General features: G+C 33.8%; 1 long non-coding RNA gene and 1 pseudogene across 3 annotated transcripts in view; one reads left to right on the forward strand and one right to left on the reverse strand.

The window, feature by feature from the left end:
- Nucleotides 1-27,750, forward strand: part of LOC146397833 (uncharacterized) — a 430,149-nt gene that overhangs the window by 143,403 nt on the left and 258,996 nt on the right. The window lies entirely within an intron of this gene.
- LOC100520982 (PRA1 family protein 3 pseudogene) lies at nt 6,344-6,837 on the reverse strand (annotated as a pseudogene).

A 27,750-nucleotide genomic window follows, 5' to 3' on the forward strand; every position in this document is an offset into this window, starting at 1 on the left:
AAAGTTACTTTTCTCACCAATTTCTTTCTTCAAAATAGAAGACTAGCGACTAGTGTTTCATATTTTTCTCCTATCAAAACTGGAACTAGATGTTAGTAATCTAAAATATTTTCCTTAGAAATGTATATGGATGCATTTCTATTATTTGCAAGACAGCTATTCTTTTCTTCCCTTTCAACATAATTCAATAACTTTTAGATTATCATTTTTCAAGAACTTTAATATTAAGGCCAATCTATACACCTTTTCATGTTGTGCACTTTGAATGGCACTTTGAATGCACTTTGAATGGCACATGGGAGCTGAAATTTAGCTTGTGATTCTCACCAAATCAGGAGACTAGGAATGGAGATATTTTCACCCAGAGGAAGAGAAATCTTTTTTAATTGACTCGAGTTCAATTAGTTCAATTATTAGCCTGTATAGACAGGCTAATCATGTACAATATCATATATGCTTTTAAAATTAAGAGGATGCAAGCAAGCCATAGTAAAATATATTTTACACATTATATTAAAATTTAAGAAATATTATTATTTGAAATGTTTATATCTTCATTTGACTTTGATCATAAGTTTCAATTTCTGGCTCCTTTACTTGTAGAAAATATTTAAAATTAGGTGAACAGTCAGCTGATGCTACACCAGCTTTAAAAATCTGAAATACTCAGTATGCCTTGGGAAAGAGCCACTGCCCTGGGTTTCTCAGTTTTCTTCTCCTCTGATCTGGGCACTTGGCTTCTCTTTTAGGCATCATGGACTTTTTAAGTAATCTGAATACTAAAGGGTTAACTCAAGGCTCAATGGGGAGCTGTAGAGATCTAGGATCTTACTCTAGAGCTGAGGCTGGTATCCATTCTGATTATGCTATTCTGAATGAGATCCTGGTTCAGAGATTGAAAAAAAGTACAGAAATATATGGATAAAATGATAAAATTTTTAAGATATTTTCTCACCTTTATTTACTGTACTGTATCCACAACAGCAATCTGCTTTGAACATGCGCACTTTTCTCAGGCTTAAGCGCTAACTTTTCCTTCTTCCTAGAATTAAACCAACCCTCTTTTCGTTATGTCATCCAACTTTATCCAAAAGTAGCTTTCTGTAAGAAAGTCTCTATTTTTGGATGTTTGACTTCTGCCAGTTTTTGAGCCTCCCCTCTTCTGTTTTCTCTTTTGCTTCATGTCGGGACAAGCTGATGGGAAAGCCCTATCTGCTTCAGAAATGCTCTTCAAAAGGAAATAGCCTCTGTACCTTCTTAAAGTAAGATCCAGATTACTTCTCTTCTCTGGGTTACTTAAATGGTCACCTAATTTGTCTAACTCACTGCATTCACAGCCCTCTGATCCACCATTAATAATTTTGCTAAATTTCCTATTGTAAATCCTATTATGCCATCTATCTGTCTAAAATTCTTTAATGATCCGTCATATTTATACAGCATTCTACTTCACCTGCTTTATCTTTGACTATATCTGACTCTTATGCTATGACCAGCCAAATGAAATAATTTTACTTCTGAAAAATAAAACAAAAAATTTATTTTTCCTCAATAATGTCAAATAATCATTGAAAATTCCTTTTAGTGTTATTTTTTGTTCTGAAAAGAATTCCATTTTGGAGTTCCTGTCATTGCTTAGCAGTAACAAACCTGACTAGTATCCATGAGGAGGTGGGTTTGATCTCTGGCCTTTCTCAGTAATCCCTGGCCTCACTCAATGGGTTAAGGATCTGGCATTGCCATGAGCTGTGGTGTAGGTGGCAGACATAGCTTGGACCAACGTTGCTGTGGCTGTGGCTGTGGCTGGCAGCTGCAGCTCCAATTCAACCCCTAGTCTGGGAATTTCCATATGCTGTGGCCCTAAAAATACCAAAAAAAAAAAAAAAAGAATCCCATTTTTCCCTGGCTAATTTAGATTGCTTCCCACTTTATCCCAGTAATTAACTCTTTCAAACCCCAAATCTTATCTACTGAAATGTTTTTTGCTATCCTTTCTTATTCTCAACTTTTCGACAACACAGTATTTTTATACACCTTTATCAATAACATATATAACATATAACAATAATAAAATATTGTTACATAATATGAAAATAAAATAATATATAACAAAGTCTAATCCATTTCATATGGCTAGTAAATAACTGTGAAATGGATAAATAACTGGAACTATTCCCATATTGATAGGCCAGAGCCAGCCAAAATACTTAGCAGGATATGGTAACACACAGGAGAAGAAGGAATAGGTGATATAAGATACATAATATGTTAAATAAGTAATGTGTAAGGATCAATGAGTTAAAATACAATACTATTAAGTCAAACAAACAGAGAAAAACCCTCCAAAAATATTCAAGTATTCTGATACTAAGCAAAGGTACTCCTTTTGTCTAATGTGGCCAGATGTCTTCTATTGTGTATTTGGTCCAGCTCTATTGCTTTCTGCTGGTGAGATATCTAATAGAGCTGAATTTCATTTTATTGCTTCAACGGTAACACTTTCATTATTAGAAAAGGCAGAAGTAAGGAATTAGTGTTTACCATTTATAATGTTAGGCAATATGAAGTTTCTTAAGGGCCAAGTTGGCTTTTTCTAAATTTTACTTTGATTCTGAGATTTCCCAAGCAATATTTACTTCAGAAAGACTTGATAAATTAAACTGTACACCTAAAAGCTTATAAAATAAAATAGAAATATTTTCTTTGGACAAAGTTTAGATAAGCTCTTGAGAAAAAAGGGGTTAAGAAAATGTGCATAAAATATAGAAAAGTAAACAAAAAGTCTTGCACAAATACAGAACCAGTTCTATGACAGTGCTAAAACTACAACAAAAAGTTTAACAGTAAATGGAGCCTGAATTCTATCAAATATGTGTCTATAAAGTATGTTTCTGTGCATAATTTGATCACCCACACATGAAACAACTTCAAATCCTTTTGGCTCACCTCTTGTAATCATTGCTGTGTCAACCAGTTCTGGCAGCCTTGACAATCTGAGTGCACTTTGCTTCTGGTTCACTCAGTATGCATTTCACTTCCTCTTCCCGGGATTCTTTGATGCTTTGGGATGATATGTACACTGAAAGCAGCGAACAATTTTTCTAAGGCTAGAGAGAGTTAAAATAAGTTCAGTGTGGTTGCATTATAGGAGGTAGAAGGATATGATATAACACCAAAAAAAAAAAAAAAAGGTAAAATCCAGGTTATAGAAGACATGACACTGCTGTTAAAATATATAATTAAAACTTCTTTTTCAGGTATTAGGAAGTCACTGGAGAGTTTAAGAAAGAGTGGTATTCTGAACTTTTTGTGGTTATTGTAGCTGCAGGATGGTGCAACTAAAGACAAAATGGTCACTAGGAAGCTATTAGCATCGTCCAGGTGGGTGAAGATAGTGTAGTGAAGGATGCTGACAGCAGTAGAGGTGAAATTATGTAAAAAAGTCTGAAAGATATTTAGGAAAATCAGAGAATAGTGACTAGAGAATGATGGAACATCAGAGTAAAGCAAAATGACTTTCTAAAATGATGGCTGAAATCGATGTGTGAACATTTTCAGCATTATTGAAAGGTTCTCTAGTGATTTGGGCAGGGAAATGGGGTAAAACTTGTGGTTTCAGTAATCAAGTGGGACAAAAAAGATTTGATGATTGTTATCCAAGTATTACAAAGTTGTTTTTCAAAGATTAGAATTTGCAAGACATATAAAATATATTCCTGCAAACATGGACACACAAAATGTTAATTTTTTCCCAAATAAAACCCCTACAACTTTTTATTAATTTTAATTTTTTTTTTTTGGACCCACCCAGGGCATGTGGAAGTTCTCAGGCCAGGGTATCAAACCCATACCATAGCAGCGACCAGAGCCACCACTGCAGTGACAATGCTGGATATGTAACCCACTGGGCCAGAGGGGAACTCCCCCAAACAGCTTTTCAGTATGCATTCTTTTAGTTGGTTTTTTTTTTGTTTTGTTTTGTTTTGTTTTTTTGTCTTTACTCTTAGCAACATGGCAAGAACAACTTTTTATTTTTATTCTTATAATTAGTGAATGGACAGTGTTCCATTGGACAATTAGATTGTTTCTTATCCTAAACACATAATTAATTTACTAGGGATAAATTTTCAGAAGTTTCATTGTTGAGTAAAAATCCATGTCTACATTGAAGCTTTTAATACATATTTTAAAATTCACAATGGCATTATGTTAAACTCAAAAAAAATACCCATTTCGACTAAGCATAGTTTTTTTTTTTTTTTGTGGTGTTTTTTTTTTGCTTTTGTTTTTGTTTGAAAGAAAGAAAAGGAAATTAAAAGAAAAACGAGGACCTGGGTGAGAATTCTACCCTCACTTAGATGTACGCTTTGAAATTCTTAAGAAAATACTTTCACAGATTTATTTTCCACATTTGCTTGTTATAAAGATTAAATGAGACAGGCATGAGTTGTGAAAATCAGATACTATAATACTCCTAGTGCATTTTCTGTAAACATTAATATTATTCCGGACAGCATAAGTTTCCTACCTCCCTGACCAAAAAAAAAAAAAAAAAAAAAAAGTTATCTTCAAAATCTGGCCATGAAATCAGCAAACCTTACCAGATAAGTTTAGAAGCAATTTTTAAATTTAGAAATATTGAGAAGTCTTTTCTCTTTGTGTTACAGCAATATTTCAACTTAATTGTATATTACTAATTACTGACAAGATTAGCACAACTAAGGGTTGCCTCTATGGTCTTGCTGTACATAATGTGAGAATTTACTTTCTTGCTTTCATGTGAAACTCTTAAGATTATATATGTGAATATTAATCTATATTCTCTACCGATTAGCCTAACTTTTTTTAAACCTATATTTTATTGTATCGATACTCTATTCTAATCTTCCCAATGTCTTCCCCATATATTGCCTTAGACAACAGTTCACCTTTTCCATGGCTTTCAAGGCTTTAAACAATCAGGCCCCTGAAAATTTTGACATATGAGGAATTTGATATCGCTCTCCCAAGCAGATGCTGAAAATATTGAAAAATATAAGATTCTATCCAATTATGTATATAATCAGAGCTTTAGAATAAAAGAAGAGAGTTTTGGTTTTGATTCTATTAAAATTAGCTGTAAATTTCATAGATTTCTGAAAAATGTAGATACATGTAACATATATTTTAAATATTTCTTTCAGTAAGAAAAATGACCTACATTTGGGATAATGAGACCTGTACCAATTCTTAGGTCAAAGTCAAAAAATCATAGTCCTGTACATAATGAAGGAAACCTACTTATTAGGTAACAGAGTATCACTGAGGGATACATGAGTATGAATTCCCATGTTAGAAAACAGAGTATCATAATATGCTTGTTAATAGTTCATTTTACCTTTAATGTATTCTCTTATCGCCATCATATCACATATACTAAGAAAAGTGAAATGGAATAAAAGTTCCTTTGCTTTCTTAATGTTAGTTTAATAGCCAGTAGACTTAGTGTTCTAATAATATTTACAAATTTGATTTGTACAAATTTGCAAATTTGATGTGTACAATCATCTTCATTAAAATCCTTTCATTTATGATACATGATCATCAGTTTATTGATGTGATAAACGGCAATTGAAACAGGGTACAATTTTGGCTGCTGAAAAAAAAATATCCCACTGAAAAGTATCTTAAAAAACATGGAAGTTTATTTCTGTATTAGATAAGATTCCACGCCTTAGTAGGTAAGATCTAGAATAGTAACTCTACTGCACTAATGATCTGTGGTCCTTCTTTTGCTTTTGGCTTATCTTTGGTATCCATCTATAGATTTTATCTTTTTTTTTATCATCCAAAAGGCTCATCACCATATGTGTATTTCTGCTGGCAGGAATAGAATAAGAAGAAAAAAAATTTTTTTCTTTTAATGATAGAACAGTGTAATTGCCTACACCATATCCACTTCATCCCATTCATCAGTTCTTAGATACATGATCTAGTTGCAAGATAGTCTTTTCTTGGTTATCATGTTCCCAGCTCCAGCTAACATTTCTATTGCCACAGACAAATGGGCAAAGAAATGTCATAAAATAACCCGCCAATTCTGCAAAGTTAATGAAAGAAATCCAAAATCTATATTTGTTCTTATTCTATCATTGTCTGTTAGTGTTTTTTTTTTCAGAAATCAAGTTTTATTTTGATTTTTTCTTTTTTAAAAAAACAAGACTGCTGAGAATAATACAGGTTACAGAACTGTAACCTCCTTAAAGAAGATGGCATTTAGTTTGCAACAAATGCCTGCTAGTACAAACACATTACCAGCCTTTTAAAGACTGGCAAAAAGTTGACAAAATATTGTCACAAATAGCTAGCTTTCTAACACACTCAGAATAATGCCCATGGGCGTCCTCCTCATACCGATTCCCTCCATTTTATTCTCCAGTTTGTTCTTGAGGTTCCAGAGTCTCAGCGACACGTGGATAAACAGCAGCAGCAAAGGGAAAGTGATGCTGAACGCAAAGACCGTGACTCCCCCAAACACGTATATGAGGAAGTAGCTGGCCAGCATGACCACCACGTCAAACACCGTGGGGTCCTGCTTCTTTATCTGGCAAAGAATGTCTTTATTGTGGGCTGCCCCAGCCCCACCACGATGCCTCCACGGATCGTGTTGAAAGGGCTCCGGAACCCCATGACAGAAATCATCATAGCAGCCACCACCAGGTAGTTGCTCTAATACAGCGGGTTGCTCACCATGAAGTTGTTCCATTTGGAAATGTCCCTAAGGTCCGACCGGGTAAAGCAGTCAGAGCCTGGGAAGAAATCCTCCCAGGCGCGCAGCAGAGTGGTGTTCACATCCATGTCTATCTTCCCACTTCTCCATTTTCTGTTAGTGTTAACACTAATATGTGTGTGTTTCTAAATCTAGAATTGTTTTATACTTATATGTTGAAGCAAAGATGTATCTTACAGTAAATTTACTTAAGATGTTCTAACCAAATAAGAGCATTTGTGCATATGTGTTTATGCAAGCATGTGATATGTATCACACAAACAGTGATGTGTGTTACACATATGCATGAAAGATGCAGCTACAGGATGCATAATTAATGGACTAAATGTAAACAGAAATTACACATGGGATTGCCTGGTATCACAAAAAGTGATACAAAAATAAGCAGAATTCTCAGAAAAATAAAATTACTCATTCGATTTGCTTTCTTTTTTTTTTCTTTTCTTTTTTCTTTCTTTTTTTTTTTTTTTTTTTTTTGGTGTTACTGATAATGGAATTGTCTGTTTCATTTGTTTAATTTTTGGCCGTCCTGTGGCATGTGGAGTTCCTGGGTCAGAGATCAGATCTGAGTCACAGTTGCAACCTATTCAGCAGCTGCAGCAATGTCAGATCCTTTAACCCAGTGTGACAGGCCAGGGAATCAAACCTGTGTCCTGGTGCTGCAGAGACGCCCCTGATCCCATTGTACCACATGGGAAACTCTTCATTCAATTTTCTATCACCAAATATCAAATCATTTTAAGTGATAATAAAGAGAAGTTCTTATATTGCTTTTCAGTCATTCCACAATTCTAATAGATTATATATTTTTTAAGTTTACTTTTTGTATTTTTTTTCCCTAACCTTCTAATGCCTTTTTTGAACAATATGTACAGATTTTATAAGCAGGTGTGTGGCTTTAGGAACAATGCTCAATAAAATATAAGGGAGTAAAATGTTCTTCACAGAGAGAGCTGCTAAAATCTGCCAGCTAACTTTTGGATTAATGCATAACTGTTAGATTCGCTAAGATCCCATAGATATGGGTTCAATAACAAACAGAAATTAAGCATATCATGTAGAAAGAAAAAGAAATAGAAATATAATTAGGAGAATAATAAGCGGGGATCTCTAGCTACGTTTGCAGAGATCCTAATGTTTACAAATGAAACTGTATGAGTAGACATGACTAAGAATTAAAGCAGCGTGTCAAAATGTAACTAGACTAAGTACAGATGTTTCATTGCATTTCATCTTAATTTTGCTTCTGATTTTTGTTAAATAAATACTAAACGATTAGCTAAACATTTAGATGGAAAAAACTATGCTTTAAAAGGGTCCTTCACAAGCTAGCTGATAATTTTAAATGGAGAAAATAGTAAAGAATACAACACATAAACTCATTGATGAGTTTTCTTGTATGTTCACAGAGTCTAAGAAATCGGGATGATGTACTAAAGAAATGATGTTGGCAGACTTTTCACTTATATTACTCTCATCTAGGCTCTCATAAAAATCAAGAAATGTGATTATAAAGAAACAAAATACCTCTCAAGCCATCTTAAGTATGGGTAATTTTTTTGAGGATACTAAGGAATCTTGGGAATCTTAATTGCTCAAATGATAGTTGGGCTACTTAGCAAGTGAAACATCAGACAGCTGCTCTCTTTTTCTCTTTACTCTGGGGCCACATGGTCTTTTTTCCTTGTTGGTCTCCTTTCCATCTCATCTCCATATACCACTTTCCTCTGAAAAATTTTTACTTTCTGCCCTGGTTACTGTGTTGGCATGTGGTTTAGAGAAGAGAATTCACTGTCTAAATGGTGCTCCACCATCTGACAATGCTTAGCTCCAAATCCCCATATTGTTTGGTTAGGTACAATGAATTGGTTCTTTCAGAATAAAGTCTCATTTTTGCTTTTCAGTTTCCTTTCTCTACTGTAGAGATTGAAAAGTCAAGACCATAATTTTCCTTTTAAGGGTTGTTATGTAACATATTTCTGCCCAATTAAACACAAAGTAAAATATAATAAGAATGTATTGAGAAAATCTTTGCTTTTGGAAAAGGCATCATTTCTTCCTTTTCTTGACTGAAATGCAAACATAATGGTGGAGAGAGAAGAGCTGCAGACATTTCTAAGGGTTACTTCCTCTCAGTTTCAAAAAAGAGCTTATCCATAACTCAGTTGTTTATGGCTTGAGAATTGGGCTCACATAATACGGAGGTTTTCTTAGTTCATTCTCTGGACAGAAAAGTAATGGATGTGAGTAGAAAACAAAGGATAGCTATGACTAATAACGTTCCAAGCCCATAATCAATTTTCCTTGATCCCTGTAGGTATCTTGATTATTTACCAGTTTTCAAATAACAAAAAATGATATTATACCAATCATGTGAAATTGCAAATACTAATCTACTAGGAAAAAAAGATGATTTTAAAGAGAAAGTTTGACAAAATCCAAATAAGAGATTATTAGTGACAAAATTAAATAATTTGTTGTTTTATATTTTGGTATAAATCTTGAATATTACAAAGCATTATCTCTCAGGTGTAAAAGGAGCCTCACGACAGTGATTAATGCATTGCAAATGTTCTTGGAAAAATATAATTTGTTAGATTCTAAAAAATAACTTATTCATATATTTAATTTTTACTGAGAACTGACAATAATCTATTAACTATGCTTCTTAATTTGGTCCCTGTCTTGAAAGAGTTCAATTTATGGAAGGAAATAAAACTATATAACTAATAATAATATACGTACTAATAATATGGTCAATCACTATAAATTAATTCATTCTATCTGCATATCAAAAGTTTTCTCTAGAAATGATATGTTTGAAATGATTTCCTAAACTGTTAAGAATCAGTGGATAAAATGTTGGGGAGGCAAGCAAAAGTCATACTGTGAACAAGGTTTAATGACCTGAAATTACTCCTTGTAATAAAAATGTAGTATTTAGTTTACTTACCTCTGTGTTAGACTAAAAGACAGGGAGTAGCAGAAGACTAGTCTGGAAATTAGACTGATGCTAGACTGAAAGAGTACTTGATGGTCTTGTTGAGGAGGGTTATTTAACTACTTTATTATAGGCAGTGGGGAGACTCTAAAAATTGTAAGAAGCAAAAATAGATCCAATGTTTTGGAAGAGGACTGTGTTAGTCATTTCCTCTCAGTTCCATTTACCGCTTTGTCTTTGTTCTTCTTGGCATAATAGTGGGGGCTCTATGCTTTTCTAAGGGTCCCTTTCCTATGGACTTCTGGCTAGCTTCATTCAATAGGAGACACTAGGAGGAGATTTGGGAAAAGAAGAAAACACAGAGTAGGTATTTCTCATGCATTTTGTCCTTGGACAGCTTCTCTGGCAGATGTTTCATCTCTTTTATAGCTTCAGCTCCTATCACACTGACGATGCTTCCAGGATCCCTGCTTCTGACAAGCACATCTGCTTTGGTCCCATCACTAACTAGGAGCTTTAACTCCTTGAACTGGTGACATCACCATCTCTTTATCTTTCTTCCACATTTTTTTTAATTTAAAAAAAAATTTATTGTTATTTCCCCAATACAATTTTTTTTTCCTATTGTACAGCATGGTGGCCCAGTTACACATATATGTATACACTCTTTTTCTCACATTATCATGCTCCATCATAAGTGACTAGACATAGTTCCCAGTGCTACTTCTAAGGGTAGTGGAGCCTCTCATAGTTGTTAAGATAAAGACTTTTTTTCATTCTCCCTTTATTGCACATTTGCTCTTATAAAATGTTAGAATTAAGTTTTCATATTAAATTCCCTCTATTGAATTACTTGGCATGAGTTTCTTTACCTGAATGTACCCAGATTAAAAAACTTCAGATAACCCAGAAAGGAAATAGACTTAAAATCATTTGCCACCATTTTTAAATATTTGCAAATAAGTAGTATAATAAGCAGCTTCTTACTTGAAATTGCTATTATGGAAATGAACCCAAAGTCAAATTGGGGTATTTAATGATTTATTTCTCTTTTGCCAATTTCTCCATTAAAATCTCTGGAGAGCCTAACCCATTAAGTTACTTGGAAAAAGTGTCGATACTAACAGCAAAATAAGACTATCTTACTTTTGTGTTTTCTTCTTTGTATGTACTTCTTTTCTCCATCAATCCACTTTTTTATAGGATCCAAAAAAAGCTTGAGAAAGTTGTTTATAATTTAAAACCTTAAAGTCATTAAAAATTTAATGCTTCAGTGGTTAAAACAGACAAGTACTTTAAGCTCACCTAGCTTTGTTTTCAAGACAAAAATGTTTGTCCCAGTTTCAGTGCAGGTGTAATGTAAACACATCAGTAGTGACAACATATTTTATGCTTATCATTGTTGTCACCACTATATTTACAAAGTGGATCTAGGAACTTTCCTACAGAGAAGGCAGGTGAGGTTGACAGATGACAAGAAGAAAGTAATTTGTGCAAAGTTAGATAACACAGTCTATTTAAAAATAGTATTTGTACTAATCACTTTATTTCTATTAATGTTTATTAATTTGATTAAGTTCAGGGGCATTTTATAAACATTTAAAGTATGCAGAAGTGTTTATATTAATCCTTATGTTTGAAAATACGTGCTTGACTTCTTTGAAATTTAGTACTTTTTTCTTAAAAATACCTATAAGTTTCTTACTTAGAAAATGATATGACTCCCCTCTGATGATAACACATCTTCCTTCATGTTATGTAAATAAAGAGGTTTAAATGTGAAATTCAATGTAGAATTTGGATAGACTGGTAGATAGATAAATTTTCTTCATGAAACTTAAAGCATTTGTTTATTTTGAAATATAATGTTAAAGGTATCTCAGTGTGATTAATTTCATTTTCTAAAATAATATTAATCCTAGAGCACAAAATAGAATATTATAAAATAGAAGTTATAAAATTTTACCAGATGTCCTTCAGATTTCTAGATCTGTCAGTTAAGTTTAAAGGCTCTCTTTGAAAAAATATACTTAAATTTCCCAAATGTTTCCAAATATTTCCTTGATACCCCCCAGAAATGACTGATGCTTGGTTGAAAAATGTCTCAAGCTTCTTACTTCTCATTTGGACTCTGGCATTTTTTTTGTGATGATGATAGCACGGATCAACTTTCACAATATTTTCATTTTTAATTTTACCTTATCAATGTCAATAATGGAATAATCATGGTTTTTCATATATAATAATCATATTCCAAGTTTCATGGCTTGGCAAAATATATGGACAGAGAAAGAGATGGTTGTAGAACTTGACTGTAAAGTCAGATGTACCTGCCTGTGGATTTAAGTAGTTCTGAAAGACTACCAATGAAAACAGTAAAGCTTAATTGACATACAATAGATCCCTAAAACATGCTTTGTAAACATAAAAAAATCATAAATTATTATATATACATATATATATATACACACACATATCTTTATCAGTTGTGTATATGCAATTTATAGGCTGTTCGTTTTCCTTTCCAGATCGGTTTATTCTCTTTAAATTTTAAATTCAAAACATAGGCAGTTATAAAGACACAGGACACTCCTTTTATGTCATCTATAGCAGTCAATCCTATTTAGAATATTTTGTAGAACTAAGAAGTTATCAGTATTAATTCAGTAATTAATACTTCATTATCAATTATTTAAGACTGTTTCAATGATGGAAGAGAGCTGCCTTAGAATTTCCTTTTTTCAACTGATTTAAAAATGACAGCCATGTATTTAATCACAAAGTATTTCAAGCTAATAGGAATTTCTCTGTAAATATAAGATTTTTTTTTAATAGTCATTAGAGGAATCTTAGCAGACTCATGCAGGTTTGTACAAAAACCAGCAGCTATTTGCACACCATGATTGATAAAGCGCCATAAATTGTTACTCCTCAAAGACAGCAGACCATGGCTATTTTGTTCGTTGCTACATACTTGCAGGGAACATAGTACCTAATATAACATAGGTGCTTAGTCACTGTTTTTGAATTGATGTGTTACATACCTCCTCCAATTTCTCCTCCCTGGTAGAACTTATGGCTGAGATGAGTCCACATAGGAGGGATCATGGAGCTGTAACTTCACTCCACTTGCACATGCACAGAATAGTGAAAAATTTGAGTCACCTGATGCTCACGTTTCCAGCTGATTTCAAACAAGATGATTCCATGCCTTGTTTCAACTCTCACACAGTGTGTCTTTTTTGTATTATAACTAGTGCTACATTTTTCTATTTTTTGTTGTTGGCAGCATTGGTGATTCAGGCTGCTTAAGCTCTTAATTGTAGTGGGGAAGTGCTACATAGTTTTCCTAAGTGCAGGAAGCCTATAGTGTACCATATAGAGAAAATGAGTGTTTACGTAAGCTTCATTCAGACATAACATGGTGGCTGTGAATTCAATGTTAATGAATCAACAATATATATTAAATAAGGTGTCTTTGAAAAGATACATACATAAACACATTTATTTATTGATAAAGTTGATGAAGCGTTTTGACTAGAAACCAAACCCTATATTTCTCCCAGGAATAATTATTCAGTATTCACTAATTTCATGTTTATGTTGACTTTATAGAACATAGCTACTGTGGATAATGAGAATAGATTGTAAATCTATCTCTTTCTTCATCTTGTGATTCAAATAACTTTGCACTCTTGACTCATCTGTACACAGTCACACAAAACATAAAATGCATGCACATACACTTACTATAAGAAAACATGTTTATTCTGTAGATTTACCACAACTAGAAGAAAATTAAGATTTAAATATGGATTATCCTAACTCATTACCTTTGCTAAGGTTGCTACCGATGTCATAGTTAGACTATAGCATTTTATCAACCTCTCAAAATGAAGGCTAAAAGATTCAAGTTGAGTGAACTATTACAATCTTACATATTGAAGGGAAATATAGAGGCTTCCAGTAAACTAAGCTACAGCAAATCTTAGAGCAAGACTAACATTAAGAAGGGAAAAAAAAGAAATTCCCAACCATGAAAGCAAATGTATAGCTAGCCAGTGAATCAGGACTCTGCTTTCAATTGCCATAGTTCACCAAGCATAATAATCCCCCAAATTCAGAATCTATTTTATCCAAATAAACTATTTTATAGATATGCTTCATGTCGTTGTGCAATTAGTCAACTGCCTGATTTCATATTTGCACAACCATGTTCCTTAAACCAAACTGATGGAAATATCAAATTTAGTAACACAGAACTTTGATAGAAATTCCATGCCTCATACACAAATAATTATTTTGGTGTTTTTTTAAATTTTTTATTGTTATTTTACTTCTTTTTTACTTGACATAAATTAATATATAGAATAGTATCTTGTAAACATAGCCTTTGGAGGAGTTTTAATGCCTCTTGAGATTTAATTCAGGTACACACATTAACATTCTCAAATCCCATATTCTGTTGCTAATTACTACTTAGCATTCAGCCTTCAGTATCTTTAGATTTAAGCTCTTAAGGCCTTTTGAATCTCTCTTGAAACTCATTGTTTTGATGTATTGATGTCAGCCCAATACCTATTTCATCAAAGTGACATTACATTTTAATAGAGTACCAAAGCGCTAGTGCCTTATTTCATGTAGAGATACAAATCTAGATAGCATTCTAGTTTGGAAAAGATTACAGCTCAAAGCTTCCTGTGTGAAGTTTTCATGTCTATCAATCTGTCATTTTCTAAAAGCACTTTATAGTAAATGAAATTCTATAAGGCAGACAAAAATATTTTTAAAGCTATGTACTCATTTAAAGCCATTGTATTCAATTAAATATAACCAACAATGGGGTACAAATATTTGATGAACCATCTACCCATTGCACTTGGCTTTGGTTTGAGAGGTTTTGTTTTGTTTTGTTTTGTTTTAGAGTTTTTCTATCATATGCAAACTTATCTCCTCACTTATGAAATTTATTATTTAATTTTCAATATAGGAATATTTGGTGAATATATGGTGAATATTTCCCTCCATTTCCTAATAATAGAACTTTTGTCAGAATAATATTTGGGAAAATGAAATTGCAAATTCCACTGTGAATATGCTCTCCATATACACTTTTGTGAAGAACAACTGTTCTCTACCTGCACAGTGAGCATTCTGTTTGTGGTCATCTTTATCTCCTGCCTGGAGAATTACAGATTTCACTTGTTTATCTAAGGTTCCACTGTAGTTCGCCATTGGCTAAACGACAGAGACAAAAATGACCCATGTAATATAAACAAGGTGAATAACACTCTTGCTTAACACTCTAATTGCCTTTAAATAAAACTCCAACCTCTTTATTAGAAGATACTACTTGAGTTAGGTACAGCTCAAACCTCAATTTGTGGCACCTTCCTACTCCATTTTTACCCTGCTAATATCTAGAAACACTGAACTTTTGGTTAATTTAGCAGCCAAGCACACCTAAGCCCTAAGAGTTTGCTCACCCTCATTTTTGCGGGGATGCTCTTCTCTCCACACTACTCATTTGATCTTCACACACATATTTCTATAACCCCCTCTCTAAAATATGCAACCAGATCTTCTTTATGGCTCTGCAAGTTAAGGATCTGACTTTGTCACTGCACTGGCTCAGGTAACTGCTATGGCACAGGTTCAGTCCCTGGCTCTGGAACTTCCACATGCCATAGGAGTGGCCAAAAATAATTTAAAAACAAAATATACAGCCATATCATCTTCAGCCACTCCCAGTTCACTATGCTTATTGATGCTTAGCTTCCTAAGAAATAATATGTGTCCATTATTTGCTTAAAATTCTTTTTTTTTTTGCCTCTCTCATCCTATTAAAATGGAGGCTTCATAAAGTCAAGTCCTACATTTTTTTACCCATTGAAATATTTCAAGAAGATCACTTATAAGAAATGTATAATTTCAATGCATGCACAAACTCACTGTATTAAGAAAGACAAAATTAGCTGCCCTAAAATACAACCACCCAATATTAATGGCTTAAAGGTTTATTCCTCCTGTGACTGCCTTATTTTATGTAGCATCATGTTCTCAAGGTTCTTCCAAGCTGTTGCTGCATATGGCAGAATTTCTTTCTTTTTTAAAGCTGAATAATATCCTATTGTGTTTAAGAACACAAATTACTTAATCATACTATATTGCACACTGTAAAGTTAAGAGAATAGATCTCATGTTAAGTGTTCTTACTCTCATTATATAAAAAAAAGGAAATTTATTCCTCATTTACTTCATCAATAAGTGGATTTTTTCCACTTTTTATTTATTCTTTTGAAGGGATCTTTTGTTCTTTCATCTCAGAGTGTAGCCAGTAAGTGAATACGCTACCAAATGGGACAAAGAATTCAGTAAACAACATACTATTTATAGTGTAAACTCTCATACCTCATTTTGTCTTTTTGCTTAAATTACACCTGATAAGAAGTTATTTAATTAAAAAAATATGTTTTTGGAGTTCCCGTCATGGCTCAGTGGTTAACGAATCCGACTAGGAACCATGAGGTTGCGGGTTCAATCCCTGTCCTTGCTCAGTGGGTTAAGGATCCAGCATTGCCGTGAGCTGTGGTGTAGGTTGCAGACGCAGCTTGGATCCTGAGTTCTGTGGCTCTGGTGTAGGCCGGAGGCTACAGCTCTGATTAGACCCCTATCCTGGGAACCTCCATATGCCGTGGGAGTGGCCCTAGAAATGGTAAAAAGACAAAAAAATATATATTTGTTTTAATATTTGGCTGTGACTGCAGAATGTGAAAGTTCCCAGGCCAGGCATCGATCATAAACCACAGCAGTGACCTGAGCTGCTGCAGTGACAATGCCAGATCCTTAACCTACTGTACCACAAAGAAACCCCAAGAATTTTATTTTTAAGCCAATAATATTCAAATCTGTGTCTAGCAAGAGTCTTTAGCCTTTGCTTCTCAGACCTTGTTGTGATAACAGGATAAGATTTAATGTTCATATGGTCTCACAGAGATTAAAGGAAACTTAATTCATTCTAATCAGTTGCCATGTGTTGTCTCTTCTTCAGTGCTTTCATCATCCAACAAATGAGACATTATTTTAGAGATTCGTTATGTTCCAAAACCAACATAGGTCAATAAACAGAGGAAGATTAAATAAATAAATAAATAAATAAAATTTCATAAAATGTAAAGGCAAATATGTTTCTATTTTTTCGGGTTCCTCTTTTCAGAGAGGCTTCATAATCTCAATATATATGTGTCAAATGCAGATATAATGCCAAGGATGTTCCTAATGAATAGGGGAGTATTTAGGTATATAGTGAATTCTTGATGCTTTGGTGGTCCTATGTAACTAGCATGAGGAACTCTTGAGTAGCCACTCCTAACTTTCCCTTTGATGTATGCAAAATAGGCTGTAGTAATTTTCACTGAAATGTGCTCAATTGCTAGAGTAAAAACAGACAGTAAAGGAAAAATAAACATAAACGAAAAGGGTGTCCTTCTCCTGTGTATTCCTCCCATGAGGGCAAATATATCAGCCATTTTAAGAATGCAAGTAACTCCATTTACTGTTTTTGTGCTCACTGAATTTGTGATTTTAGTTCAGTTTCCCTACATCTCACTGGAAGTGAAAACAATCATTGATTGGTGGCCCTGAATAACCTCCAGTCCTCATAGCTATTGAAGTTCTCATTATGGAAATATATATACTTCTGAATTATTAAATATGCATTATTGTTTTAGATTTATTTTTGTGTGTGCGTGTGTGAGCCCTCCAGAAATGCTCATCTCAAGAACAGTGAAAAGATTGATATTCCTTCTCACTAAAAGAGAAGGTTAGAGTTCTGTTGATTTCTCTTTTTTTTATCTTTACCATCCAGCACTTGTCTTCCTTAGGAAACAAGACCTTGCATTTAGCTACTTTTTTTAAACCTTTAGATTAAGGAAATGAAGACACTCTTGTTTTTATGGAAAATAAATAAAAGACTATAATTTAATGCCAGGCTTTTAAGAGAGGTTTGATCACACAGTTTCCTTTGTATTATATATGAGGCAAGAAGATCTGCTAAAAGAGGGCGTGAATTCAAAAATTTATGAAGAGTAGAATCAGTTTGAATACCTTCTGTGAAGGATGAGGAATAATGGTCAGGAAGTAGAGCAAAACAAGGGAAAACTAGGGAGATGCTGACAGCAGGTTTTAGGAACCAGGGAATTAGCTAACGGAGAGAGGACAGTGACTCATTCATGTAGTCACTTTTTTTCTTTTTTCTTATAACATACTTTAATATTCAGAAAAGCCCAGAGATGGCTGATTGTAAGATACGGTTAGAGTGAGGTTGTTCTGCAGAAGAGCAATCTAAGGGTGGTGAAGTATGGAGTTGAAAACATCAGCAGGATGATAGCAAAAGAGAAACACAGGACGGTAAATTATATAACACTTTCACCTTTGTATTACCATCATCTTACACAGAATATGATGTATTTGAGGTATCTAATTAGTGAACATTTAATCTGTAAAAACATTTTGATCCAATATTTCCCTGTTAGGATTTTATACTATAAAACTCCTTATACAAAGGTACAAATGTATAACTACAGAGATATATATAAAAGTGACATTTATGATAGTAGAATATATATATAACACTATGTAGAATATTATGTAGCCATTAGAATGAACATGAGTCTACAAGTTACAGAAAATTATTGTTTATGATATCAACCTAAAAAAACATAATATTTTTATAATATGCTTAGCAACTAAGAAAAAAGACACAACCAATTGTTAATAGTAATTTTCTCAGGATGGATTACAGCGAATCTCCACATTTTATTTTATATAAATATCCATTGTTTAGATTGGTTTATTAAAACACATAGATTTCTTTTTGTAAGGAAACAAAAGGAATTTAAAGGAATATGGGACTTTGGATAATTTACTCCAATTAACCGACTCTCTTTAAACACTGGACAAATGTAGATGTCCCTAAAAGTGGTCAGAGGAAAGGTCATGTGTTTTTCAATGGCATTACAATTTTAGAGATTTTCAAAGAGAGTATCATATTAAATTATGCTTGGTACCATGTGGACTTGTACATTTGGATAATATTTGATCCCTGAGACCCAGGAATCCTCATGCTTAAAGAGCAGACTCTGAAACAGACCCTCTGCCCATCAGGAGCACTCTAATCTGGACTGGTTGATTCAACCTGATCTCCCTTTTTGGTTGTCTGAGTACAGAACATTTCAAAAATTAATAGAGAGTAGAGTGGTCAAAATGGGAGAGGCATAGAAAACTGAGTGAGTAAGCAAAAGTGAAATATTTTAGTCCAGACATCAAGGAACATCAGGAGGTAGAACGGCTGTTGAGTATCACAGTAAGGAGGTCAGGAGGAATAAAGAAAAGGACAAATAGACAATGTGGCCACAACTAGGACTATTGAATTGTTTATTTGTTTATTCATTTGTTTATATATTTTCTTTTTAGGGCCTCACCTGCAGCTTATGGTAGTTCCCAGGCTAAGGGTTGAATCTGAGCTGCAGCTGCTGCCCTAGCCACAGGCACAGCAACGCCAGAGCCGAGCCTCATCTGTGAACTACACCACAGCTTGCGACAGCACCGGATCCTTAACCCACTAAGGGAGGCCAGGGATTGAACCCACATATGGATGCTAGTTGGGTTCATTTCATTGAGCCGCAGTGGGAACTCCTGGATTGTTTGAAGCATCTTGGTTACCCTAGGCTGGAGCGGCCTCACATCATGTGTTGATTATATTGCAATTTTCTGTGAGTTCTAATTTTGCAGCAACTGACAATATTTTCTGTCCCTCTTACTTCATTATATACATAAGATGAATCTCCACTAATGAAAGTAACCAGAGTCAATCCTGTTCATGAAATCATAAAAGGAATGTCTGACATAGTTGCCAACCTGGCTGCTTAACAGACTGATACTTTTATAAAGCTGGGCTCTCTTGCTTCCCTTTCAATTTTACTATTTCATCCTTCTCTTCCCATTACCTATTTCACAGTTCTGTACTCTTAATTTTGTCTCTTATTTTGCATATCATTTTCTGGAAGATTTTTCAGTCTTCTGTGTCATTCATTCCTAATCTGCAGTCTCTTCAGATAGGTTGGCACAGTTGGATGAAAATATTCTAAAGCAAATGCAATTTTTATGCATCAGACTTGGTTTCATTAAGACCACATATGGAGCTTGGCATTTCTTTTTTAAGGATATTTGGCTGTTTCTGAGAAATATATTTAATTATTAAAATTTTATGCTATATTTTCATTTTCATAAGCTCTGCTGATATAGATCAAAATCATATATTGATTACATTGATGCTAAAGCATAAAGCAGAGTAAATAGAAACTTGATTGAATGATATAAATTAAGAGAAGGGTTTTTTTAATTTAATGAAGGCACAGTTTAAAATTTTCTAAGACTCTTAATCATATAAACAATTTCTCAAATTTTATGTAATGCCTGTGACCCATATCATATGTCAGAACACCAGAGAAAAGCATATTTCATTCATAATAATGTAGTCTGCATTTACTAAAAGCTTTCCATATAAGAAAGAGAAAGTAATTCTTAAAGTTTTACTAATACATGATACTTATTTTGAAAATACACAATTTAAAACAAGAGACTGCCTTGAAAATTATAGTACCCTTAATCCTCACATAGGTAATCCACCTCAGTGATACACTGGCACCAGGTATGAAAATAAGTTCTCTTACTAGTAGCCAGTACCAATCAATTAGTCTTGATGTTGTGAAGTGAATTTTACTTTTTAAGTTTCTTATAGTAAATTTCTGCAAATAAGACTTGGGATAAAGACAGTCATACCTTTTAGCTTCTCACTGTGTTGCTCTATTCCCCACTGCAGTCACAAAGAGAGTATAATCATGGGATGCATTTAGTGGACTTAACTATTCCAGGGAACAAGACTTGGGCTTTTCAAAAGGGCAGGAAGAGCAAATGGTAGCCATCATGAATACACATAGTCACTGGAGATGTCCTGAGGGCCAGAATCATTGCCGTCATTAGTAACACTTTAATTTGTTCAGCAACAAGAAATCAATCTGTAAAAGGAGGATTATATATTGCTGTTTTCCAAAAGGTGGCTAGTGATAAGCATAATGACATTGCAAAGACTTGTTTTTATAGTTATACAAAAAACTAAGACAGAAGAATTGGTCAGATGGGGAATTGATTCTTTTCCATGCCCACTCAAAAGAAGTGGGCGAAAGCAGTAAACTTTTCCTTACTTTCCATTCTCCAGAAACTGGTGGAAAAAAATTGTGAGCCATGAAAATTTTCATTTTAGTCTTAAAAATATTTTATTGCCAAATGTCAATAATATTAACTGATTTTAAAAAGAACAATACTTAAATTTTAATGAAATAGGAACAAATAGTACATAATTCTTTCTGTCCTCACTTTATTTTATTTTTTTAAATTTTAAATTATTATTATTTTTTATGGACGCACTTGTGGCACATGGAACTTCCCAGATGAGGGTTTGAGTCAGAGCTTCAGCTACAGCCTACGCCACAGCCGGGGCCACAGTGGATCCAAGTCACATTTGTGACTTATGCTGTAGCTTTCAGCAACGCTGGATCCTTAACCCACTGAGCAAGGCCAGGGATCAAACCTACATTCTCATAGGGACAATGTCAAGACCTTAACCCCCTGAGCCACAGCAGGGACTCCTAATTCATTTTAAACATTTCTACATTTAAATAAATTGTTGGGTAATGTGGAAAAGAAAATCTAGCTTCTTAAACTTAAAATTTATATATCTTTTGTAACATATTTTTGAATGAGTCTACTATAGGCATGTTTCATTGATAATGAAAATTATGTAATTACATAGATATATCCTTAACTTCAGTAAGCAGTTTGTAACAAGTCAGAAAATTGCATTTTAATTTGCAGTTTCTTCTTGATCTACTACTAATGAAAGTTTCACTGAATTATCTGCTTAAAGGTCAAAATGCTAATTAAGAGTTTCTCATCAGTGATAATTCAAATATGTGGGAAAATGATGACATTAGCTTTTTATCTTCTTGAGTTAACTTATTTTGTACTCCATTGTCTTCACAAAGTTCTGATTACAACGAAGGAAGTTTATAACATTTAATACTTCCTATTTCAATGCAACACATCCATTTTTGTTTAAAGGAATACATTATATGAATTTCATCACAATTTTCTCTTTTCCAAATGTGACTCCATAATACATGCCTTTAATAAGCTAAATTCTACAGATCACATTTTAAGCTGCAAAGGGAATGTAATACTTGACATTTATTAGAATTTCTATTTTTAGAACATGTGTTACTTTTAAATTTTTTTATCTTAAAATTTGAAATTCCTAGATCCAGGGATTATTAATAATTTCACTTTGTCTATTGGTAAGTAGCTTTTTTGGCCCTTTCCTGTTTCCCTATTTCTGTACCCCTTAAACTTTAATTATAATCTGAGATCACATGGTAACATTTAACCTAACTCCTAAATTTCGCTCTACTGAATGCACACCACGCCTTGCCTAACATGTTGATTCTTTTCCTAGATTAAAAGTAGGAATGAAAGAATTAAATAGTTAAATAATGACTAGTTATCCACCCCTGATAACCCCCCTAGCAATCCTGCAAGCAGACCATCCAGGTAGGATAACATCTGACGAAAGATGAGGAGAAGTCAGCCAGCCTGCAAGCAATGGAAAATGACACACAACCTAACCTCCTCCCTTGATGATTCACTAAGATTCTCTCCCCTTATTACCTTTAAAAACTGTCATGACCAAGCAGAATCTTCATAGCTGTTTCTGGAACATGATTGTGCCTTCTCCCCAGGTTACTGACCTTCTAAATAAAACAAGCTTTCCATTCCTACCAGCACTTGAGTGTTGGCTTTTCAAGCGGTGAGCAGCCAAATCTGAGTCCAGTAACATATTATATGTTCTCTATGATTTCAGAGTTCATAGCATACAATATAATATTTTGTTTGTGAGAAAGCATGTGGAATATGTAAATCTATTAATGCAAACTCCCATCCCTCTCTATATACAAACATAGCTGTGCCCTGAAAAATGAAAGTATGTATTACAGGATTCTGGTCATCTGATTTAAGTCACAGACATGCAAGTATATTTACCAATAATAGAGCCTCTGTGGCTCTGTGGCTCTGTGTGTAATCAAAATCACATTGCTTTAAAGTAACAGTATACCTGAAAACATATTTACAACGATATGATTGTTGCTGTAAATTGATGGCACATTCCATAAGTACAATTTAAGAAAGTTCAATTGAGGGCCAATTTCAAAGGTTCTGGCAGACTTAAGAGGAATAAGTGAGGAATAATAGATAATGTTGCCAGTTGTAAGACTGAAGGGAAAAAAGAGTTGTAACAGTAGAAGGACGCTTGATGGCCTTTACCTTTGGTAAAGAAACTCATGCTTCCTCATTTTCTGTCGCTTCATTCCCCATCGTTGCCATCTTTGGTCCAAGCCAATCGGAATTGAGAGGATAAGTAAGGCCTTGATATAGCCCATGATCCTGAATGTCCTGAATTACCAAGCAGTAAAGAGAAGGGGAAAATTAGAAGAAGAGGAGGAAATGCAAGAAGACACCTAGTTTGTATCTTCAGCATATACTATATATTAGAGAAGTTGAAGACTCAGCATGGTAAAAATGTCAGTCTTCCTCAATCTATCTGAGGAATAAATGCAAACCAACTGAAATCTCCAGTGAAATATTTATAGAAAACTACAATCTGAATTCTAAAATTCATAAAGAAAGGCAAACTAAAATCACCCAAACAACTCTGCAAAAAGAAAGAGAAGTTGAAACATTCACACTGTCTTATTTCAAGAGTTGCTATAAAGCCACGTAAATCTAGGTAATATTAGTTAAAAGCCGATGGAATGGAACAGAGGACATAGAAAGGGACTGACATATGTAACTCCATCTTGGTGAGAAGATGCAGAGTCCTTTGGGTGTTAAAAAATGAATGTGCAAAAGCACATGACTGACCAAAACTAAATGAATATTTTATAAGTTTTATCTTTATAAAATCTTACAAGAAAATATTGCATTAAAAGTATAGCTTGTAATGGGATGAGAAAATGTTTTTTCCAAACAGCTTTACTAGAATAAGATATGACTCCAGTATTAATTCTACCCCTACCCTTTTTTTTCTTAACAAATATAAGCACCACCAAATTATGTTTCCATAAATAAGTAGAAGGGAAATGAATAGTTTTTATAGTGATAGAACGCATTTCCTTAATGTTTTTCTAAATTATATACAAATCTTACACTGATTTATCATTAAAATGTCAAAATATCTGTAAGTAGATAACTAATTATGTTCTCCTTCAATTTTGTTAAAATAATGATTTGAGGATAACCTAAATTGAAATGTAATTTGTTACTGGACATTTGATTCATTTAATTCTTCCTTGTAAATATATTATTGACAGGAATCATCACATGGCCCAAGATTTTGCATAACAGGGCATAAAAATAAAATACAATTTGAGTAAAATATGATACCACTTGGAAACTCAGGAGAAAAGTCCCTTGTGAAGGCTACTTGAAAAAGGGAATATCACTGGGTCATAAAGTTTTTCTGAGGTAGATGACCTTTAGGAAATGCGACACTTGGACTATTAAGATGTTGCTTTTTGTTTCCTCTGGACTTCCTGTACTCTGAACAGTATATGTGTCCCAATTGGAAGACCATCATTCTATGTAAGTAGGAGGGGAGAAGCTCTATCCACTGAGTGGGCAATGCATTGAACTTCCCTGCTTATAATATATCCTAAGAGAACCCATTCGTTATCATACATCTCCTGAAGTGCCTGACTTTCTTTAGTGCTTTAGGACATTCAAATTTATAGTTAAAAACAACTTATGAAATAATCAAGATTGTTATAAAACTATACCTTGAACAACATACAACTAATATAAGAAAGAAAATCTGTTTCAATTGCTTAAAAACCATTAAATATTAAATGCAATAGTTCTTCTAATACTGTGATTTTAATTTGAGAATATTAGAGATAAAGACCATGAAAAAGTTACATTTTTCCCTTCCCTTTCTTACTTGCCTCTTTTTACCAAAAGGAAAAAAACCAATGTGTGTTTCCTATAGATACACACACACACGTGTACATATGTCTTTGTATAACTACTAAGACACACACAGAAATAAACAGATGCATGAACTCATTTAATTAGGCCAAAGCAGCTTTAATGTAGAAAAGAATGAGGCAAAAAAAAAAAAAAAATGAACATCCAGATTGAGATATTTCTGCCAGAGGTCTCATGGTCTTTCTCCTCTTTGTTTCTTCATTCACTGCTATATATTGGTGGATCATAGAGATTAAAGTGCCAGATTTTTTTGCTTGTAGTTTTTTTTGTTGTTCTTGTTGTTTTTATGGCCATTCCGCCTTTTGTTTAAACATCTGTTTATCTGTAATTATCAGCCTAGAGAGCATCCTAATTTTTCTTGTTTATATTTTGGTTCCCTTCTACAACATCCAGGAGGGTTCTATCAGCAGCAGACCTGAGACATAGATTCAAGTAAAAGTGATGGATTAAGTAAATGCCCCCAGGAGAAACCAGTTTGTGTATACAGGAAGCAAGATAAAAGATTGTAAGAAGCTAAGCTAGAGTGGGAAGTTAGGAATAGTCTCATATCTCAGCTGATCCTGCAGGGAGATCTGGAATATAAATTATACCTGTTTGTCCCACTTTGAGTCCAAGGGCTGGGTTTTACAACTCCACATTAATCAGTCATTGGTTACAGGCTGTGGGCTTGTATACATAAAACTAGCTAATACATGCGGCTATACATAGAGATTAGAGAGTTCCACATCTCTCAAGGCCACATGTGCCAGCTCAGAGCAGCGAAATTCCCAAGACCTAAGAGAAGAGTACAAAGAGTTGATAAAATGGACACAAAAGGATTTGAGTAGATGACTAAAGTCTGTTTAAGGCCTGATGTGACTAACTTATCTTTTGTAGTCATCAAATGGTCTCACTTCTTAAATAAATGGAGGAAAAATGTTCATTGGAGTAGTTGCAAATGAAATAGTCTAGATAAGCAAACCTTCTAGCTCCTTATCGAATTTCCAAGACCTATATAGTACAGATAAACTGATGCTACAAAATATTGGAAAGTGTTACAGAATAATCATGTTTATAATTACTATTATGTTCTTGCTGAAAAAAAGTACAAAAGAATAGTTTTCTCATATTTAGGACATTGGAAAATCAGCTGAAATGTATTGGCATCATTTTTATAGAGTTGCTTTACTAGTACATTTGATAATATATTTCCAAATAAATATTACTCGACATAGTGCAGTTTTCCAAGTAAAAAAATAGAATGTAGTGGAGTTCCTGTCATGGCGCAGTGGTTAATGAATCCAACTAGGAACCATGAGGTTGCAGGTTTAATCCTAGGCCTTGCTCAGTGGGTTAAGGATCCAGCATTGCTGTGGGCTATGGTGTGGGTCGCAGACGCTGCTCGGATCCTGTGTTGCTGTGGCTCTGGCGTAGGCCGGTGGCTACAGCTCTGATTGGACCCCTAGCCTGGGAACCTCCATATGCTGTGGGAGTGGCCCAAGAAAAGGTAAAAAGACAAAAAAATAAAAATAAATAAATAAAAAGTAGAATGTAGTAACACAGTTTATAAGATCAAGATGACAATGAACTCAAGAAAAATAATGCTTAAACAATGGTCTTATCTGAAAGTCATAGAAATAGCATGGTGATAGATCTTACAGTTTCAAACCCTGTGCTGCCCCTTATTAGTTGTGAGACCACAGATAAATTAATTAACTTCTGCACGCTTTAGTGCTTCCATCTATAATAACCTATAGTTCTTATATATTAGTCGTACATATGAAATAATTTAATAGTAGTACCATCTCTACAACGGTAGTTGTATAGATTAGAGCAGCATCTTCATTAAGGTACAGTTTTTAGTTATTATTATTTTTATTTTTATTAATGAAAGTTTCTAGATAACAAACTAATATTCACACTTAGTTCTTATAGCAGGAGTCAGCAAACATTTTCTGTAAAAGGCCAAACAGTAAATAAATTTACCTTTGTAGTACAATGGGTTTTATCACAATTATTTTGCTTTGATCTTGTGGGCCCTAAACAGCCAAAGACAATATGCAAATGAAGGGGTGTGGCTGTGACTTAATAAAATATATACAAAAATAGGAAGCAAGCCAGATTTGGCCCATGAACTGTAGATTGTTGAAAAGCAACAACTTGAAATTCCTTTTTTTTTTTTTTCCTGTCAGGAACAAAATTAAAGTGATTCTTTCTATTTTTATAAATATAATAAATATTTTATGAATATGCCCCAAACAATCTACTTAATGAATGTCAATTTATCAGTTTACTAATTACCGTTAAGGCACATCAATTTGAGATTTGACTCAGGGGGTAAAATGAATTACAAGCCTCAAAGAGAACATATTGGCCCTGGTTCAGGAGCAACAAAGATATGTAATATTAAGGACACCAAACACTGAATATTTTTATTAACCTGGCGCATAGCCCATGGGCAATATGCCAAAAGCAGCCAACAATAAAACAAATCTTTTCCCAATTACAATATTGAATTGACCTTACACTACTTGGCTTAATTGAAAGTCTAATATGATGAGGAATATTACTTTCTTGGATGTTGTTATTGCAATAGATAAATGATCCAATCTCAAAGATTTCTAAAACAGCAGAGAAAGAAATTCAAATAGCCTAAAGATGTTGGAAAGAAAGAACAAGACAATCGGAGCTATATTGTTATGTAATAATTTACTACATAGTGTGTCGTGAAAAATCAAACAGAAATAAGGCTTCTTAAAGACATTTTCTGTGATTATTTAAAATCATCTAATAAAAAATATATACGTACAACTGTCAGCCTAAATAAGGAGGTACACAGAGGCAAGTTCAGGTGACCAGAATTTGAGTTTATTTGGGAATAGTCTTGGGATTGCAGTTTGGGAAA

The sequence above is a fragment of the Sus scrofa genome, chromosome 13 (assembly GCF_054392235.1).
Source record: "Sus scrofa isolate SSC_HxYL_T2T_F1_AM1 chromosome 13, Sscrofa_HxYL_maternal_Yorkshire_Landrace_v2.0, whole genome shotgun sequence".
Lineage (NCBI taxonomy): Eukaryota > Metazoa > Chordata > Mammalia > Artiodactyla > Suidae > Sus > Sus scrofa.